The 19,300-nt window shown below is 41.8% G+C and overlaps 1 protein-coding gene across 3 annotated transcripts in view; it reads left to right on the forward strand.

Annotated features, from left to right (window-relative positions):
• PHF20 (PHD finger protein 20) overlaps positions 1-19,300 on the forward strand; it is a 130,993-nt gene that overhangs the window by 40,050 nt on the left and 71,643 nt on the right. The window lies entirely within an intron of this gene.

Consider the following 19,300-nt stretch of genomic DNA (forward strand, 5'->3'; position numbering starts at 1 on the left):
ATTGTCAGAATGTATCACAGTTTATTTATCCATAAGTTTTCAGCTCATTTGGGTAAATACTAAAGAATGTGATTGCGGGGTGCCTGGCTGGTAGAGCATGCAACTTTTTTTTTTTTTTTTTTTTTTAAGTAGGCTCCACATGCAGTATGGTGCCCAACATGGGGCTTGAACTCACAACCCCGAGGTCAGGACCTGAGCTGAGATCAGGAGTCAGACACTTAACCGACTGAGCCACCCAGGTGCCCTGAGCATGCAATTCTTGATCTTAGGATCGTTAGTTCAAGCCCCCACCCCCCAAAAAAGATAGCATGTGATTGCCAGATCATATGGTATGTTCAGTTCTGTAAGAAACTGCCAAACTCTTTGAAAGTGGCTGTACCATTTTGCATTCCTGCTACCTGTGAATGAGAGTTACTGTTACTCCACATGCTCACCAGTATTTGGTGTCATCAGTGTTTTAGGTTTTGGTCATTATAATAGGTAAATAGTGGTATCTCATTGTTATTTAAATTTGCAATTTCCCTAATGAAATATGTTGAATATCTTTTCATATGCTTGTTTTCCATCTCTATATATTCTTTGGTGAGGTGTCTGTTAAGGTCTTTTGCCCATTTTTTGTTTGTTTCTTTGTCTTATTGTTGAATTTTAAGAGTTCCTTGTATATTTTGGATAATGATTCTTTATCAGATGTGTTTTCATGAGACTGGATGAGCTCATCTAGGGCTGTGCTGTCCAAAAACGTAGCCACTAGCCACATGTGGCTGTTTAAGTAAAATTGAAAATTCAGCTCCTCAGTCATACTAGGCACAATTCCAGTGCTCAGTAGCCACATGTAGCTAGTGGCTACCATATCGGAGAGCAGAGATAAAGTTTTCAATGAGAAGGTTCTGTTGGATAGTGGTAATCTGGGGAGTCACTACAGATAAAAAGGAGGACTGAGCCCAGGAGCCTTCCTGTAGATGTTAGCAGAGGAAGAGGAACCAGCAAAAGAGACTGGGAAGGAGTGACCATTGAGGCAGGAGGAATTCCAAGAGGAGGATGTCCAGAGGCCTAGTGCAAAAAAGTATTTCAAGAAGCAGGGAGTAATCACTTCAGTTTGTGACACTGCTGGGTCAAGTAAGGTGAAAATTCAGTGACTGTTGATTTGGTGACATTGAGGCTATAGATGATCTTGACAAGAGTTGTTTTAGTGGAGCAGTGGGGACAAAATCCTGATTGGCATGAGTTCAAGGAAAATGGGAGAGAGACTGGTGTGGTGCACAAGTGGAGGAATTAGCCATTTACATAAGGAGCAGATAGTTCATTTATTATAAGGGGGAAAAGGATAGAAATGAAGGTTGACTGGTAGAATTGGTGATGGGAGCATGTGTTTTTTCTTTTTGTGTGTGTGTTTTCTGTTTTAAACTTGAGTTATAGGGGCAGCTGGGTGGCTCAGTCAGTTAAGCATCTGCCTTCAGCTTAGGTCATGATCCCAGGGTTCTGGGATCGAGTCCCGCATCAGGCTCCCTGCTCGGCAAGCTGGCTTCTCCCTCTCCCTCTGCCTGCCAGTCCCCCTGCTGTGCTCTCTCTCTCTCTGTCAAATAAATAAAATCTTTAAAAAAAATAAAAAAATAAAATTGAGTTATAATTTACATACCGTACAGTTCTATGAGGCTTACCAAATTCATAGTCAAGCATGTACCACCACAATCAAAATGTAGAGTGCTTTTATCACCCCATAAAATTTCCTGTATCCCTTTGTAGTCAACTCCTTCTGCCATTTCCAGCCCTTGTTATCCATGATCCTGTCCATCTCCATGTAGTTTCACTTTTTCCAGAGTGTCATATAAATGGAATTGTACGGTGTGTAGTCTGTTAAATTTGGCTTCTTACCATATTCACTTATAATGCTTTTGAGATTCATCCACACTTTAGCATGAATGAGTCATTTGTTGCTTTTATTGCTGAGTAGAATGACATTGTATGGATGTACCACAGTTTATCCATTTACCTGTTTAAAAATATGAATTGTTTCCAGTTTTTACTAAATATGAGAGAACGTAAGTTCTCATTTGTCTTGGGTAAATACCAAGGAGTGGGGTTGCTAGGTCATAGGTTAAGTATGTGTTTAACTTGTTGAAAAACTGCCAAACTGTTTTCTAGTGTGGCTATTCCAGTTTGCATTTCTACCAGCAATGCATGAGAGTCCCAGTTGCTCTGTGTCTTTGCCAGCACTTGGTGGGATTCTTTTGTTTCCCTCCTTTTTATTGTTTTTCTAAATTGAATTGTAATTTATATACCATAAATTCATTCTCTTAAAGCATACAAATCAGTGATTTGTAGCATATTCACAAAGTTGTACAACTATCACTACCATCTAATTTCAGAATATTTTCATCAGGGGCGCCTGGGTGGCTCAGTCATTAAGTGTCTGCCTTCAGCTCAGGTCATGGTCCCAGGGTCCTGGGATCTGGGATCGAGCCCCACATCGGGCTCCCTGCTCGTTGGGAAGCCTCCTTCTCCCTCTCCCACTCCCCCTGCTTGTGTTCCCTCTCTCGCTGTGTCTCTGTCTGTCAAATAAATAAATAAAATCTTTAAAAAAAAAAAAAAGAATATTTTCATCACCCCAAAAAGAAATCCTGCATTAGCAGTCACTTCCTTTTTCCCCTTCAGCCCTCCCCAGCCCTGGGCAGCTACTAATATACTTTCTATCTCTATAGATTTGCCTATTCTGGACATTTCATAGAAACCAAATGATACAATATGTGTTTCTTTGTGACTAACATCTTTCACTTAACATATTTCTTTTTCATTTTTTTTAGATTTTATTTATTTATTTGACAGAGAGAGATACAGCGAGAGCAGGAACACAAGCAGGGGGAGTGGGAGAGGGAGAAGCAGGCTTCCTGCCAAGCAGGGAGCCCGATGTAGGACTCAATCCCAGGACCCTGGGATCATGACCTGAGCCAAAGGCAGATGCTTAATGACTGAGCCACCCAGGCGCCGTATTTCTTTTTTTAAAAATAGGCTCCATGCCCAATGTGGGGCTTGAACTCATGGTTTTGAGATCAAGAGTCATATGCTCTACCAACTGAACCAGCCAGGTGCCCCAAAGTTAACTACTTTGGATTACCTTCTCATTTTTTTTTTTTAAAGTACGCTCCAAGCCCAGTGGTGTGGGGCTTGAAGTCATGACCCCGAGATCAAGAGTTGCATGCTCTACCAACTGAGCTAGCCAGATGCCCCATTTAACATGGGATTTTCAAGATCATTGTGTTGTAGCATATATCAGCATTCCTATTGATGGGTGAATAATATTCCATTATAGGGATATACTGTATTTTGTTTATCCATTCATCAGTACATGAGTATTTATATTATTTTCACTTTTTGGCTATTACGAGTAATGCTGCTATGAATATTTGTGTATGAGTTTGTGTGTGGACATATGTTTTCATATTTCTTAGGTACCTAACTGAGAATAGAATTACTAGGTCAAATGCTAATTAACTGTTTAATCTTTTGAGGAACTGCCAAACTTTTTTCCACAGCGGTTATACCATTTTATGTTCCTACCAGCATTGGGAATTCTTTTTTGATTGATTTTATTTTTTAAGTGGAATAGGAAAATCCTCAGCTAAGACTGAGGATATAAAGAAGGAAGGCTTGAGTTTGAGGAAAGAAGACAAGGTATGAAATGTCATTTAGAAGATTGAAAAGGGATTGGATGTGAGAAATGTGGTAGGATTGCTGATGCCATCAAATTCCGCTAAAATCCCATTGGAGGTTGGTGGTCATGGAGTTTTTTCAGTAAGAATTTTATTTTATTATTTTATTTTTAAATTATTTTTAAATTTTAAGTAGGCTCCACGCCCAGTGTGGGGCTCGAACTCACAACCCTGAGATCAAGAGTCACATGTTCTACTGACTGAGCCAGCCAGGGGCCCCTATTTTATTTTATTTTTTAAGATTTTATTTTTAAGCGGTCTCCACACCCAATATGCGGCTCGAACTCACAACCTTAAGTTCAAGAGTCGCATGCTCCTCCGACTGAACCAGCCAGTAGCCCCAGCTTTTTATTTTAGAGCAGTTTTAGATTTACAGAAAAATTCCAAAGGTAATACAGTGTTCTTGTATATAACATACCCAATATCCCCTACTATTAACATTGTACATTAATAATACGGAAATGTAAGGTACATTTGTTACAATTAATGAACCAATATTGGTTTATTATTATTGGCTACAGTTCATACTTTATTCATATTTCCTTAGTTTTCCCCTAATGTCTTTTTTCTGTTTCAAGAACTCATACAGGATACATTACATTTAGTAGTCATGTCTCCTTAGGCTGCTCTTGGCTGTGTCAGTTTCTAGATTTTCCTTTTTTTTTTTTTTAAGATTTTATTTATTCATTTGAGACACAGAGATACACAGAGAGAGAGCATGAACAGGGGGAGAGGCAGAGGGGAAGGGAGAAGCAGGCTCCCTGCTGAGCCAGGAGCCCGATGTGGGGCTCGATCCCAGCACCCCGGGATCATGACCTGAGCTGAAGGCAGATGCCCAACCATCTGAGCCACCCAGACACCCCTAGATTTTTCTTGTTTTTGATGATCTTTTATTTATATCCATGCTGATGGATTCATACTTCTTTTAGACTTTGGGTTATAATCCAATACTACTTTATTTTGTTGTTCTTGTTACATTGGGAGCTCTTTCAGTTGCCTCTTGTGTCCTTTGGACATACACCCGTCATCACTGTGTGTGTGTGTGTGTGTGTGTGTGTGTGTGTGTGTGTGTGTATGTGTGTGTGTGTTAGAGAGAGAGAGAGAGAGAGAGAGACACTTTCTTATTTCTGGGACTACAAAATATTTTAGGCTCATCTTGTATATTTCCTGCTCCAGTCCTACAATTAGCCATTTATCCAAAGAGCCCTGGTTCCTTTTGTTGGAAAATGGTATTAAACACAGAGATCTGGGTGCTAGGTGTGCTCATTGCTACTGAGTTGTTGTTGCTTCTCGCCTCTGGATTATTATCATTCTTAGAATAAAAGATTATATATATACATATATATGTATATATATACACATACATATTTTATTACAATGGTAGAATGTACTTTTTTTTTTGAACAGTAAAGTTTCACAGAACTCAACAGGCTATAGAACCTCTACAGCCCCCTTAGCTCCTCTTTTCCACCCCATCATCTACTTGTCAGATCTTGTCAATCTTGTCAGATCCATGTACAGAATCTATCCTGACTCTCACACTGGCTGCTATCTCCACCCTCCCCCTCTGGCCTAAAGCCTCTATCATGTATCTTCTGGACCCTGGCACTAGCCACCTAACTAGTCTCCTATGTCCTAGACTGAGCTTCCTTTCCTCATCAGGCTCTTTTCCACTCAATAGCCAGTGGTAGGCCCTGGATTTTAATTTTAATTTTTTTAATTTTTTTCTTCCTTTCTCCCTCCTTTTATTTTTATTTTTATTTTTTTATTTATTTTTATTTTTTTTCTTCCCCTTGACCCTGAATTATTATTATTTTTTTACGTAGGCTCCATTCCCAGCACGGAGCCCAATACGGGACTTGAACTTGCAAACCTGAGAATGAGACCGGAGTTGAGCTAAGAGTCAGATGCTCAACTAACTGAGCCACCCAGGCCCCCCCAACCCTGAATTTTTTTTTTTTTAAGATTTTATTTATTTATTTGACAGAGAGAGAGATAGCGAGAGAGGGAACACAAGCAGGGGGAGTGGGAGAGGGAGAAGCAGGCCTCCTGCCAAGCAGGGAGCCCGATGCGGGGCTCGATCCCAGGACCCTGGGATCATGACCTGAGCTGAAGGCAGATGCTCAATGACCGAGCCACCTAGGCGCCCCTCCAACCCTGAATTTTTATTTTATTTTATTTTATTTATTTATTTTATTTTTAAAAAGATTTTATTTATTTATTTGACAGAGAGAGAGAGCACAAGCAGGGGGAGCAGCAGGCAGAGGGAGAAGCAGGCTTCCCGCTGAGCAGGGAGCCCGATGCGGGACTCAATCCCTGGATTCTGGGATCATTACCTGAGCCGAAGGCAGCCACTTAGCCAGCTGAGCCACCCAGGAGCCCCCAACCCTGAATTTTTAAAAAACTTTTTGATAATAATAAATCATGGTAGTTTATAGTTGTAAGACATTGATTGAGGGGTGCCTGGGTGGCTCAGTCGTTAAGCGTCTGCCTTCGGCTCAGGTCATGATCCCAGGGTCCTGGGATCGAGCCCCACATCAGGCTCCCTGCTCAGCGGGAAGCCTGCTTCTCCCTCTCGCTCTGCCCCTGCTTGTGTTCCCTCTCTCGCATTCTCTCTCTGTCAAATAAATAAAATGAAATCTTAAAAAAAAAAAAAAGACATTGATTGAATATAGAGAGCAAATATGCTACTCTTTTAAAAAATTTTTTTAAAGATTTTATTTATTTTTTGAGAGAGAGAGAATAGGAACAGGGGGAGGGGCAGGGGGAGAAGCAGTCTCCCAGCTGAGCAGGAAGCCAGGATCCTGGGATCATGACCAGAGTTGAAGGCAGATGCTTAACTGACTGAACCACCCAGGTGCCCCTCTCTTTTTTTAAAATTTTTAAAAAACTTTTTTTTGAGGTATAATTTATATTAGAGTGCACAGATCTTAAGTGTGTAGCTTGATGATCTCTTATACGTGGATGCATGTGTGTAACCACCACCCAGATCAAGATATAGACATGTTCCCACACTCAGTCATACAGCCCGCTCCATCCCCAAGGAAAGGATTATTTGTGGTCACGCATTTCAAGTGAGACCCATCAGCATGTTGAGTGCATTATCTGGCCGTAATCAGCTGCCTGGCTGGAGAATGTGGAGAATCTGATTTACCTAAGGTTGGGGTTTATCCAGGCAGGTATGATGGAGGGAGAGAGGGGCCAGGGAGTCAGAAGGAAGTGAGATAAATGGACGAGATTTCCAGGATGGGAGTGAAGGTGAAAGCAGGCAGAACAGTGTGAGCAAAAGTATTTAGGGCTCAAGGAATGTGATGTAGTCTCAGAATCCAGAGAGGGAACACATCAGGAGTACTGGAAGGTTGGGCTAAAAAGGGAGATGTTAATCAGGAGAGAGAGAGACATAGGTCCCTTTTAGGAACAGAAAAGTGGTGGTGTTTATTCAGTCACCAAGTATTTACTGGGTGTGTCTGTATCGGGCCCTTTGCCTGTACTGATAGAGGGGCATAGGCTGCCTGGGTGTACTGACTCTTCAGTTGTTGCTGATGAGAAATGTTGTGGATGGAGAGGAGAGATGAATTTAAGACATTTCCGGAGTTAGAAGTGTCAGATGTTGACTAATAGAGGTGGTGAAGGGGTAGGGAAAGAGTTAAGGCATCTAAAACAGCACAGTTTTTCTGCAGCTTAATAGTTAGCCTTTTGTTTTTCACTAAATACAGCTTCCATTTCCATCCTCTCTCCAGCAAAGGCTGGGATGGTTTAGAATGTTACTTTTGTGCATAGAACTCTTGCTTCTGGTGCGTGCACTGAGCCAGGAATAGAGGCGCACTCTTGAGTGTTGAAGTAAATGCATATGTATTTGCAGAAAGGCTATTTTTATATATAGAAAGAATGTGGAAGCAGCCCGAATGCCCAACCCCTGGGGGAAAGTTTAGGTAGATTTTGGGCTAGCCATCAGGTAGACTGTTAGGTGGCCAAGATGAAAGACACCTTTATGGACCTGTGTCACTACAAGGATATTTATATGTGAATTCAGATTAAGAGCAGAAGGCTCCTCACTGGGTTTAGTCAGAAGATCTGGATACTGATCTTGCTTACCTTGTCCTAATCATTCTTTTGACCCTCCATTTCCACAAATGTAAAATGGGTGCGGTGATAATGACAGCTGCTTAAGTGCTCATGAGATTGTGGTAAAGATCCAGTGAGGTCCTTACGTAATGGGAGTTCTAACCCCCACAGTCAGTGGCACACATTGGTTATTAATAGCCCTGTGAGTGAACCCTGACCAGTTGGAGTGGGAAATCAGAGGGAAATTTTTATCCTTCTTGGTCCTCCTTTTTTTCCCCCTCTGTAATGTTTCTTTAGTTCGTGTTTCTGCTGTGTGTGGGGGGACCAAACAGATTCCTGCCAAGCACTGTCTAGCTGCTCTAATTTAAGCATGTGCACAGTGTGTGGGGTTGGGCAGCTTAATTTTACTCATAAGCAGCCAAGACTGAGCAGCAAGCCTTCCGGGATTTGAAGTCATTTACTGTGGACAAGCCAATATTGTCTCCCTGTGTTAGATCTAGACTGTTCTCTGCCTTTCTGGACGTGTACGTGGCATTATTCTCTCTCATTTGGTGTGAGCTTCACTCTCCTACAGTCCTCTCTTTTCCTTGGTGCAGCCCTTGGGTAGATTGGCTTATCTGGTAGCTTAGAGCAGTGTTTCTCAAACTCAAAAATGTGAGGACTGGCACCTCCAACCTGTATACTATCTATGGATCCCACTTTTAATAGCATTGGAGCAAAATGATACTATGTTAGCTCTGATAAAGATGGTCCAGATTATGGAAAAGCACATAAAACATTTTTCATGGAGACCTTGTGGACTGCTAGCTCTGTGTTCACCAGCACCCAGTGGTCCATGGACTGCTGTTGGGAAACAGTCATTTAGGGCCCAGCTGCCCATCCGCACAACAGGTATGGGATCCATAAGGTTCCTGTGCAGCTTTCTGCATGGAATTACTGTTTCCTTTCCCACCTTCAGTTTTCTGCACTACTTTGTCCTCTTTTGTGCTTCCCTTCCTCTATACCTATGCTGATTTACTCATATTGCACCCTCTCTCAGAAACACTCTCCAGCCTCACTGTCTCCTTGATCACCTGGAAAATGCCTCTTCACCTTTGAGAATTAAAAGCAAGTGTCTCCTCTTCACTAGCATTATCTTGAGCCCTTTCTCCCCCCACTTCTTCCTCGGTCTCTTCATTCCCTGTTGGCCCTAGAACACTCTTTTGCTCCTCTTTACCCTACTCTACCTTAGGTAGTCTTCTGTTGTTGCACCTGTGATACTTTATTATCATTATGTGGGTGTGTAGACACATGTTTATTCCCCTGAGGATTCTGCAGTGAATACAAGACAGATACTGCTATAGGTTTTTGTAGTCTCTTAGGGAAGCCGACCATAAACATAAACAAATAAATGGAGAAACAAAGGAAATAATTATAGACTGGGGTAAGTGCGATGAAGGAAGCAAGTGGGAAGCTGACATAGACTGGAAGGAGAGGGGGGCTACTTGAGATATTGTAGTCAGGGATTCTGAGGCTGCAGAAGGGTAAGACTGTTGCCTGGGAAGAGTGGGCAGGGAGAGATATTTCAAGTAAAAGGAGCAGACTGGATATGGGAAGGTATGTGGTATGTCTGAGGAAATGAAAGGCCTAGTATGTCTTAGAACATAGAATCTGTCTTCCTTGGGGCACCTGGGTGGCTCAGTCGTTAAGCGTCTGCCTTCAGCTCAGGTCATGATCTCAGGGTCCTGGGATCGAGCCCCACATCGGGCGCCCTGCTCGGCGGGAAGCCTGCTTCTCCCTCTCCCACTCCCCCTGCTTGTGTTCCCTCTCTCGCTGTGTCTCTCTCTGTCAAATAAATAAAATATTAAAAAAAAAAAAGAATCTGTCTTCCTCTGCCAGCTGCTGTGGTCACATGTCTTCATAGATTTGGCCCTGTATTTCCAAACCCAGGCACACTTCCTGTCCCAGAGCAGGCCTCAAAATGTCTGTTGAGGGCGCCTGGGTGGCTCAGTCGGTTAAGCGTCAGCCTTCGGCTCAGGTCATGATCCCGCGGTCCTGGGATTGAGTCCCATGTCTGGCTCCCTGCTCAGCGGGGAGCCTGCTTCTTCCTCTGCCTGCCACTCCCCCTGCTTATGTTCCCTCTCTCTCTCTCTCTCACTCTCAAATAAATAAAATCTTAAAGAAAAGAAAAAAAAAAGCCTGTTGAATTGATGAATTTCTTTCTTTTTCTTTTTTTGTCCACTCTCCTGGTCTCTTTATGTTTGATTGGCTACACTGGCCTTCTGTGGCTTCTTGGTTGGCTTAGTGGACAGTTATACCCCTTGCTTAAAATAATGTCACCATAGTAACCTAATTTACTATGAAGTTTAGGTTATCTGTCCTTCCCAAGTTGAATTTTGGAAAAATATGAGTTTTCAAGACTTTTTGGCCTTTGGAAGAAAGCTGTTTTGTAACTAATTTTGTCTTGGTGCTGTGGTCAATTCCTTTCAATTTAGCAATTCTTTTTTTGTTTAAAAATTTATTTATTTATTGGAGAGAGAGAGAGTATGTGCACATGAGCGGGGAGGGGGGGAAGGGCAGAGGGAGAGGGAGAGAATTTCAAGCAGACTCCCTGCTGAGTGCAGAGTCCGACATGGGGCTTGATGTCATGACCTTAGCCAAAACCAAGAGATGGACACTCAGCTGATTGAGCCACTCAGGCACCCCCAATTTGACAATTCTTGTATGGGGATCTTTTTGTCTTTTTGACTTCTGCAACATGGATATCATTGGTTTATTTTGATGATTCACCTTGATTTGTGTGTGTATTCCTATTGCTGTTTTGTGACTCTAGGTATTCATAATCAAATCTTTAAAAAAAAATTGTTTTTAAAGAGTTTATTTGTCAGAGAGAGAGAGAGCACACAAGCAGGGGGAGTGGCAGGCAGAGGGAGAGGGAGAAGCAGGCTCCCAGCTGAGCAAGAACCCTGGGATCATGACCTGAGCCGAAGGCAGACGCTTAACTGACTGAGCCACCCTGGCGTCCTATCAAATCTTTTTAAAAAGTACATTTGGGGGCGCCTTGGTGGCTCAGTTGGTTGAGCATCCGACTCTTGATTTCAGCTTGGGTCATGGTCTCAGGGTCATGGGATTGAGCCCTGTGTCAGGCTCCGTGCTCAGTGTGGAGTCTGCTTGGGATTCTCTTTCTCCCTGTCCCCCCAGTTGTGTGCACGCTTGTGCGTGCTCTCTTTCTCTCTCTCAAATAAATAAATAAAATCTCAAAACAAACAAACAAAAAAAAAGTAGGCACCTGGCTGGCTCAGTTGGTGGAGCATGCGACTCTGATCTCAGGGTTGTGAGTTTGAGCCTTGCATTGGTTGTGGAGATTGCTTAAAAATAAAATCTTAAAAAAAATACATTTGATGAACATTTATTGAATGTCTATGCATTCAATATGCAGAACAGTCTGAAGGAAATTCAGACATTTGGCAAACACCTCTCTTCACCTTTCAAAGTTCAGCCCAAGTGCTAAGTCTTCTTCTTTAAAGCTGTTTTCCTAACCCTCCAGTACCTGATGAAAAAGTTTGAAGTGGACTTCCACTCATTTGCTGCCTCTGAGGAAGGTGAGCAAAAGTAGTTTTAGGTAAATTAAGGAAGAGACTAGGAGTTGAGTGGTAAAAAAATATACTTTAAAATAGGAGGGTGCAGGGGCCCCTGGGTAGCTCAGTCATTTAAATGGCTGACTCTTGATTTCGGCTCAGGTCATGATCTCAGAGTCCTGGGATTGAGCTCCTCGTCAGGCTCCACACTCAGTGCAGAGTCTGCTTTTCCTTCCCTTCTCCCTCTGCTCCCCCCCCCCGCCCCCGATCCTCCCCCCACCGCGCTTGCCCACGCTGGCTTGCTCTCTCTCAAATAAATAAAATCTTAAAAAGAGAGAGAGAGAGAGAAGGGTCCAGAGCACCTGGCTGGTGGGATATGTGACTCTTGATTTCAGGATCAGGGGTTCGAGGCCCACTTTGGGAGTAAAGATTATGTAAAAATAAAAAATCTTTACAACAGATTAAAAAAAAACGTGTCCACTCAAGTGCTTTAGAAAGGGGGTAGGGGAGAGCATGCAGAAACTTAGTCTCTAGCCCAGGCATGCCATAGGAAATATTGTCTCTTTTCTATCTGGTTCTGGTCACAGGGTATAGGTAGGCCAGATAATTTTAGGCCTGATACTCCTTTACTCTTTTCCTTCCAGAGATCAAGAATGTTCTTGGTCTTTTTGTAGAGACGGATGGCGAATTCCAAGGAACCTACCATATTTCTCTTTGGGCCCTTGCTACTCTAGAAGCCCTGATGTTTGGTCATCTATTTTGTAACTCCAGGACCTAGCCATTTGTCTCACAATATAAATTTATGGGGCACCTGGGTGGCTCAGTCAGATGAGCATCTGACTCTTGGTTTTGGCTCAGGTTGTAATCTCAGGGTCGTGTGATCAAGCCTTGTGTTGGCTCCACACCCAGCGGGGGTCTGTTTCAGTTTCTTTCTCCCTCTTCCCCTGCCCCTCCCCAATGCAATCTCTCTCTCTCAAATAAGTAAATAAATCTTAAAAAAAAAAAAAGAATATAAATTTAGGAATGTTTGTTGAATAATGGAATCAATAGCGAGTAGTTTCTGCCCTATAAAGTGCTTAGTATGTAGTGTTTGTATTTGCCACTTAAAAATCCTGTTTGTGGGACGCCTCGGTGGCTCAGTTGGTTAAGCGCCTGCCTTAGACTCAGGATGTGAATCCCAGGGTCATGGGATCGGGCTCCTTGCTCAGTGGGGAGCCTGCTTTTCCCTCTGCCTCCCCCCCCCCCCCGCCCTGCCTCTGACAAATAAAATCTATAAAAAAAAGTCCTGTTTGTGAGTTGAGTTTGAAATGTTTTTATTGAGTCTTGAGCTCTTTTCTTCAAAGGAAAACTATTGAACATTTAAATTGTATCTGATGATCATTTCAAACTCTCTTATTTAGGCAAAATTAATTCAAGAAGAGGTAGAAAACATGACCGGATTAGTAACCATAGAAGTGATGGAAAAGGTCGATAAAGAATTATCTTGAAAAGGTCTCAGAGTAGGCGGTTGAATAGAAATGAAGTCAAGCTTTTTAGTACTTTCTCTGAGGTTAGCATAGCCTAATACTAAAACTGGGCAGGAAAGACATATGAGGAACCTTGGACAAATCCTACTGGCAAAAGAGACACAAAACTTGTCAGTAAACACCAAATAGACACTTATTAAATGAATGACACACACAACCAAATATGATGTATTTTAGCAGGATAATGTTAACTTAAACTTAGGAAATCTGTTATTTCATTATATTCATAGAGTAAAAGAGAAAAGCTGTATAATCATCTTTTTTTTTTTTTTTTTTAAAGATTTTATTTATTCATTTGAGACACAGAGATAGAGAGAGAGCATGAGCAGGGGGAGAGGCAGAGGCAGAGGGAGAAGCAGGCTCCTTGCTGAGACAGGAGCCCGATGTGGGGCTCGATCCCAGGACCCTGGGATCATGACCTGAGCTGAAGACAGACACTTAACCATCTGAGCCACCCAGGTGCCCCAAGCTGTATAATCATCTTGACAAAATCTGAAAAGTCTCAATTTATTCTCCATGAATCCTTGGTAAGTAGGTGTGGAGGAAAACTTCACATTAAAGGCATTAATTAGAAAATTTGACAGACTTCAGACTTAATGATGAAACATTGGAGACGTTTTCATTAAAGAGAAGGATGCCAACTATTTGCTAATTTTCAGCAGCATCTTAGAAGCACTAATGAGTATGGTAAAACGAAAAATAAATGGTAGGTGTCAGTATTGAAAGTGAGATAGTATAGTCATAATTTGAATATGATATGATAATCCCTGGGAAATGCAAGGGAATTAATTGATAATCCATTGGCTAGAGTTTGAATAGGTTCAAAAATCAAAACAATGTAACAAGGTATACAGTGAGAATGATTGCTTCCACTTCTTTGTCCTATACCTGCTCTGTCCTCTATAGGTAACCAGTTTTTTTAATTTCTGTCCATCCTACTAGTGTTTATTTCAATACAAACAGAACAAATACATTTTCTGATTTTCCTCTTTTGTAACAAGAAAGGTATCATAAGATATGAACTATTCTGTAGCTAGCCTTTTTAAAACTTAACATGTCTTAGAAATCTTTCTATATCAATTCACAGAATGTGTTCTCTCTCTCTTTTTTTAAGATTTATTTATCTTAGTGAGAGTCTTAAGTACACTCCGTGCTGAACATGGAGCCCGATGTGGGGCTCAATCTCACGACCCTGAGATGATGACCTGAGCCGAAACCAAGACTTGGTCGCTCACCTAGGCACTCTTTTTTTCTCTCTCTTTTTTATAGCTGCATAATATTCTGTTTTGTGGATGTGCCAAGTAGCATAAAAATCCCGAAACCATGAAGCTGTTGGCTGAATGTCTGCTCATTACATACTTTTCAGAACTTTTAATTTATAAGTATTTATTTTTGGGGGACCTGGGTGGCTCAGTTGGTTGGATGTCTGACTCTTAATCTCAGCTTGGTTCTCAATCTCTGGGTTGTGAGTTCAGGCCTTGCAGTGCTGGGCATGGTGCCCACATTTTTAAAAAAGTATTTATTTTTCCTTACACAACTATTATGTGACTAAATCCTTGTAAAAATTGAAACTACAGGGGGCCTGGGTGGTCCAGTCAGTTAAGTGTCTGACTCTTTGTTTCGGCTTGGGTCCTGATCTCCGGGTTGTGGGCTCTAGCTCCGAGTCTGGCTCCATGCTCAGAGTGGAAGTCTGCTTGTTCCTCTCCCTCTGCTCCTCTCCCTGCTTGCACTCTCTTTCTCTCTCAAAAAAAAAAGAAAAAAAGAAAAAGAAAATTCAAACTACTGGCAAAAGTCTCTTGGCCGTTTCCAGTACCTCTTTCCCTCCCTAGAGCTTACTTTTGTTATCAGTTTGGTATTTGATATCTGTTCCTTTCTGGCTAATATTTCCATTAGAAATGTGATTCCCAGCTGCAATGTTAGTTTGGAATCTAGAGTCTCATCAGTGGCTGTTAGTTACATGTTGAAGTTGGAAATTCTTTTTCCCTTTTTCTGTCTATACAGATTCCATTCACAACGTTAACCTTTTGACTTCTTCCCCAGCACCCCTAATGGTTGTCCAAATATTTAGGTTGCACCAGATAAAATTATTGTTTTTGTAGGTAAAAAGTAGTTATCAGTGGTTTTATGTGGTTTCACCTAATAGTTTTAAAACTTAATTGGTTCACATGTCTGATTCTCCTCAAGGGCAGGAGCCAGAACACATACACTTTATAATCCCTTTCAGGACCGGGGATTGACTGGACAGATCAAAGTCACTTAATAAAGTTCTGTGGACTGATAAAGCTGAGCTGTTTTTCAAGGCAACTAGCAATTTTGATCCACCAAGTCTTCCCTTTTCTCTGAAATGCAGTTAGGTTTCCCCATCCTCCATGAGTGCCTTTCATCCTTGTACACTTTAGGAAAGTAGGGAAAACTGTCTTCTCCTTAGGAAATCTTGCTTACCCCTTGGTTACTGCTGACTCCTCTGGAGAGGTCTGTATAGTGTGCAGACTGTGGGATGCCTGTGCCTGAGCAAGGAAGGGCTTTGGGCTAGCCAAGGACCTAGAGGTCCTTCTTCAGACTCCTGAGTATGTGCGCTGGAGTTGCTAGCCTAAGAATTTGGAGTTGATTCTGTGGATCTGGACTTACCAGACTTTTAGAGGGCACTGGCCAGTGCAAATTCAAAATAATTTGGGGTTTGTCCTGAGGTTGTCAACTTTTTATTTTACCAAATGATATTTAAAATAAATATTTAATTATATATTTTTTATAGTTAATACATGCTCATGGTACAACATTCAAAACATACAAAAAGATATATATTGAATAAAATAAGTCTCATACTTCCTCTCCAGTTCCTTAACTATCCAGTTCCCCTCCCAAGAGGCAAACCGGGTTGCTTGATCATCCTTCCAGAGATAGCCCACGCATTTAAAAACAGGTACGAATGTATTGGCTCTCTCTTCTCCCCCAAATAAATGGTAGTGTATTCAGTACCATTTTGCATCTTTAGTTGTTGGGTTTTTTCCCACTTTTCTTAGAGATCTTTTAAAATCGGTACATAGAGAGCTGACTTAATCTTTTTAATGGCTCCATAATATTAGTAAGAGTATTAAAAACAAACAGTTACCACTGTTTTAATTTAAAAAGTATTTATGCATCAAAAATTTAGAAAGAATGTGATTTAGTATAAAGAAAAGTTCTGCAATAATTTAATATAAATACAGTTCTGTGAAAAATTAATTCTGTGTGTTGGTCCAAAGACTTGTGTTTGAAAACTGTTGCTAGAGATAGTAAATCATTAAAGAAAGGGCTTTTGAATAGGAGTGTGTTAGATCAGAGTTTGATATTTTAGGGAGGCTCACTAGTCTCTTGTAGATTGAACAAATGCGAGGGCAGGAGGAATATATATGTATTTTTTTTAATGATTTTATTTATTTGAGAGAGAGAGTGCACGGGGAGAGGGGAGGAGGGAGGAGCAGAGGGAGAGGGAGAAGCAGACTCCCAGCCGAGCAGGGAGTCCGATGCAGGGCTCAATTCCAGGACCCTGGGATCATGACCTGAGCTGAGGGCAGACGCTCAACTGACTGAGCCCAGGCGTCCCAGTCAAGAGGAATATAATTGAAATATCTATGTTCTTCTCCTTGTTTTATTTATTTATTTATTTATTTATTTATTTATTTATTTATTTTTAAGATTTTAAGTGATCTCTACACCCAACGTGGGACTCGAACTCACAACCCCAAGATCAAGAGTCCCATGTGCCACCAACTGAGCCAGCCACGTGCCCCCCCCCCCCCCCCCCGCCTTCTCTCAGTTTTATAGAGAGGAATAGGTTTAGGGAATCCTTTTGTCTCCTGCAATTATACTTCACAGTTCACAGATCGTACAATTAGCTAGTCTGCTGTCAGGATATCTTATGTTTGTAGCAGCTGTATGTCAATTGTATTGAAGTAGGGACACTAGTTTCAAGGCTGTTTATTCCTTCCGCTAACATTTTTTGGGCACTTAATGTATGTATAGTACCATTCAGAATTTTGAAAAGCATACCCTGTCAGTCCTGTGTGAGAAATACCCACACAAATTGATGGGGGCCTGAACTTGGAGAGTGACTCAAATTGGAATGGGTAGCTGGAGTCAAAGAGCTTTGGGATTGAAGAATTGACAGGATGCCTGACCTTTGGGAAGAATAGAAAGAGCAGAATTCATTTGCTCAACATTTATTGAATGCCCAGTATCTGCAACCTACTGTGATAGGTTAAACTGCAAGCAAACTGCCTTAGAGGTTACTAGTATAGGATTGAAGAGAACATAGTGTACAGACACAAGGAAGCAGGCCGATTTATTTAGGTAGCACATGTTTATTAGGTTGGTGGGGTACTAGGTGATTGATATAAGAAAGGCTGGAAATGGTACAAATCCAAGTTGTAGGGAGAAAATATAGGTGGAATCTGAACTTTCTCAATCTAGAATAGCAATCTGATTAATGCAAGTATTTAAGAGAACAGTTGCAAACAATATTTATTTTTCTTTATTTTTAACCATTTATTTATTTTTGGAATGAGCAACAGAATAATATGGTTGAAAAATAAAGAGCATTAACAGGTACACTACAAAAAGTCTCCCTCTCACTTTCACTCCTTCCCTCCCCCATACTCAGTTCCCCTCGTGTGTCGGTTAGGTTTTAATGCTGGAAACAGAAACCACCATGGGTGCTTTAACCACAAAAGGATTTAACACAAGAAATTGGCTATTTACAAAGTTGTTGGAAGGGTTGGAGAAGTGGGACTCATGGTTGCTGCCCTTCGGTATCAATTTGAAGGACCCGCCGCTGGAGCTCTGTTCTGGAGGCCAGGAATTCACTCCTGCCGGGGCCACTGCCACCCTCCACACTTGCTTGAGACTTAGGAAGCAGTAATTAGACATTAGGTCCTTGCTTCTGCAGACCAGTGTATCAGTATCTCCAGGGAGCTTGTTTATTTATTTATTTATTTTATTATTATTATTAAAGATTTTATTTATTTGACAGAGAGAGAGACAGCGAGAGAGGGAACACAAGCAGGGGGAGTGGGAGGGGGAGAAGCAGGCTTTCCACTGAGCAGAGAGCCCGATGCGGGGCTCGATCCTAGGACCCTGGGATCATGACCTGAGCCGAAGGCAGATGCTTAACAACTGAGCCACCCAGGCGCCCCCAGGGAGCTTGTTTAAAGCTCTTAAGGCCCTAGCTCCATCTGCTGAATCAGAATCTGCATTTTAACAAGATCCTCTGATGATTTGCATTACATGAAAGTTTGAGAGGCCCTGCACTGGAGCACTGGGTTTGGCCACTACAGTTGCCTCTAAACCCACAGGTCTTCATGACCTTGATTGCCAGTTGTTAGGGAGTCAGGGAAATGTAGTTGTTGGTTTTTCCAACTCTCAGTCTGGTAGGAGGGTGAACTGTTGAACTGTTGACCTGACCATACTTCTACAAGTAACCATTGTTAGATTCTTGTGTAAAATACTTTTATGCATATTTAAGCATATATAAATATACATTTTCATCATTTTTTTTTTTTTTTTTTTAAAGATTTTATTTATTTATTTGACAGAGAGAGAGCAAGAGAGAGCGTGAGCACAGGCAGGGGAGTGGCAGGCAGAGGGAAAGGGAGAAGCAGGCTCCCCGCTGAGCAGGGAGCCCGATGTGGGACTTGATCCCAGAACCCTGGGATCATGACCCTAGCCGAAGGCAGATGCCTAACCAGCTGAGCCACCCAGGCGCCCCTTTTTCATCTTTTTTTAAAAAAATATTTTATTTATTTATTTGACAGAGAGAGATAGAGCAGAAACACAAGCAGGGGGAGTGGGAGAGGGAGAAGCAGGCTTCCTGCTGAGCAGGGAGCCCGATGCGGGGCTCGATCCCAGGACCCTGGATCATGACCTGAGCCAAAGGCAGACACTTAACGACTGAGCCACCCAGGTGCCCCAATCTTTTTTTTTTTTAAAGATTTTATTTATTTGTTTGAGAGAGAGACAGAGCACGAGTGGGGGGAGCAGAGGGAGAGGGAGAACCGACTCCTCACCAAGCGGGGAGCCCAGTGCGGACCCTGAGATCATGACCTGAGCTGAAGTCAGGTGCTTAATTGATTGAGCCACCAAGGCGCCCCTACTTTTTCATCTTTTAAAAAAATAAACAATAGCTTACCATACACAGTGTTCAGTACCTTGCTGTTATCATTTAATAGTTCATCTTGAGAGAGCTTTCCATATCATGACAGAACTGTTTTTTTTTTTTTTTTTTTTTAAGCAGCTGCATGGTATTCTATATGTATTATACAATTTTTAAATTGAGGCTATCTAATATAGTCTGGGTTGCATGGTCACTCTAATTTATTGGCTTATGTAAAATATAATCTAGTTGTTAAATGTTTGCTTCCTGCCTCCTTTGTGCTCTGGTCTTGTGTGTATGTCATCTTGTTTAACTTGC

This window comes from Halichoerus grypus, chromosome 10, assembly GCF_964656455.1.
Source record: "Halichoerus grypus chromosome 10, mHalGry1.hap1.1, whole genome shotgun sequence".
In the NCBI taxonomy this organism is placed as follows: Eukaryota; Metazoa; Chordata; class Mammalia; order Carnivora; family Phocidae; genus Halichoerus; species Halichoerus grypus.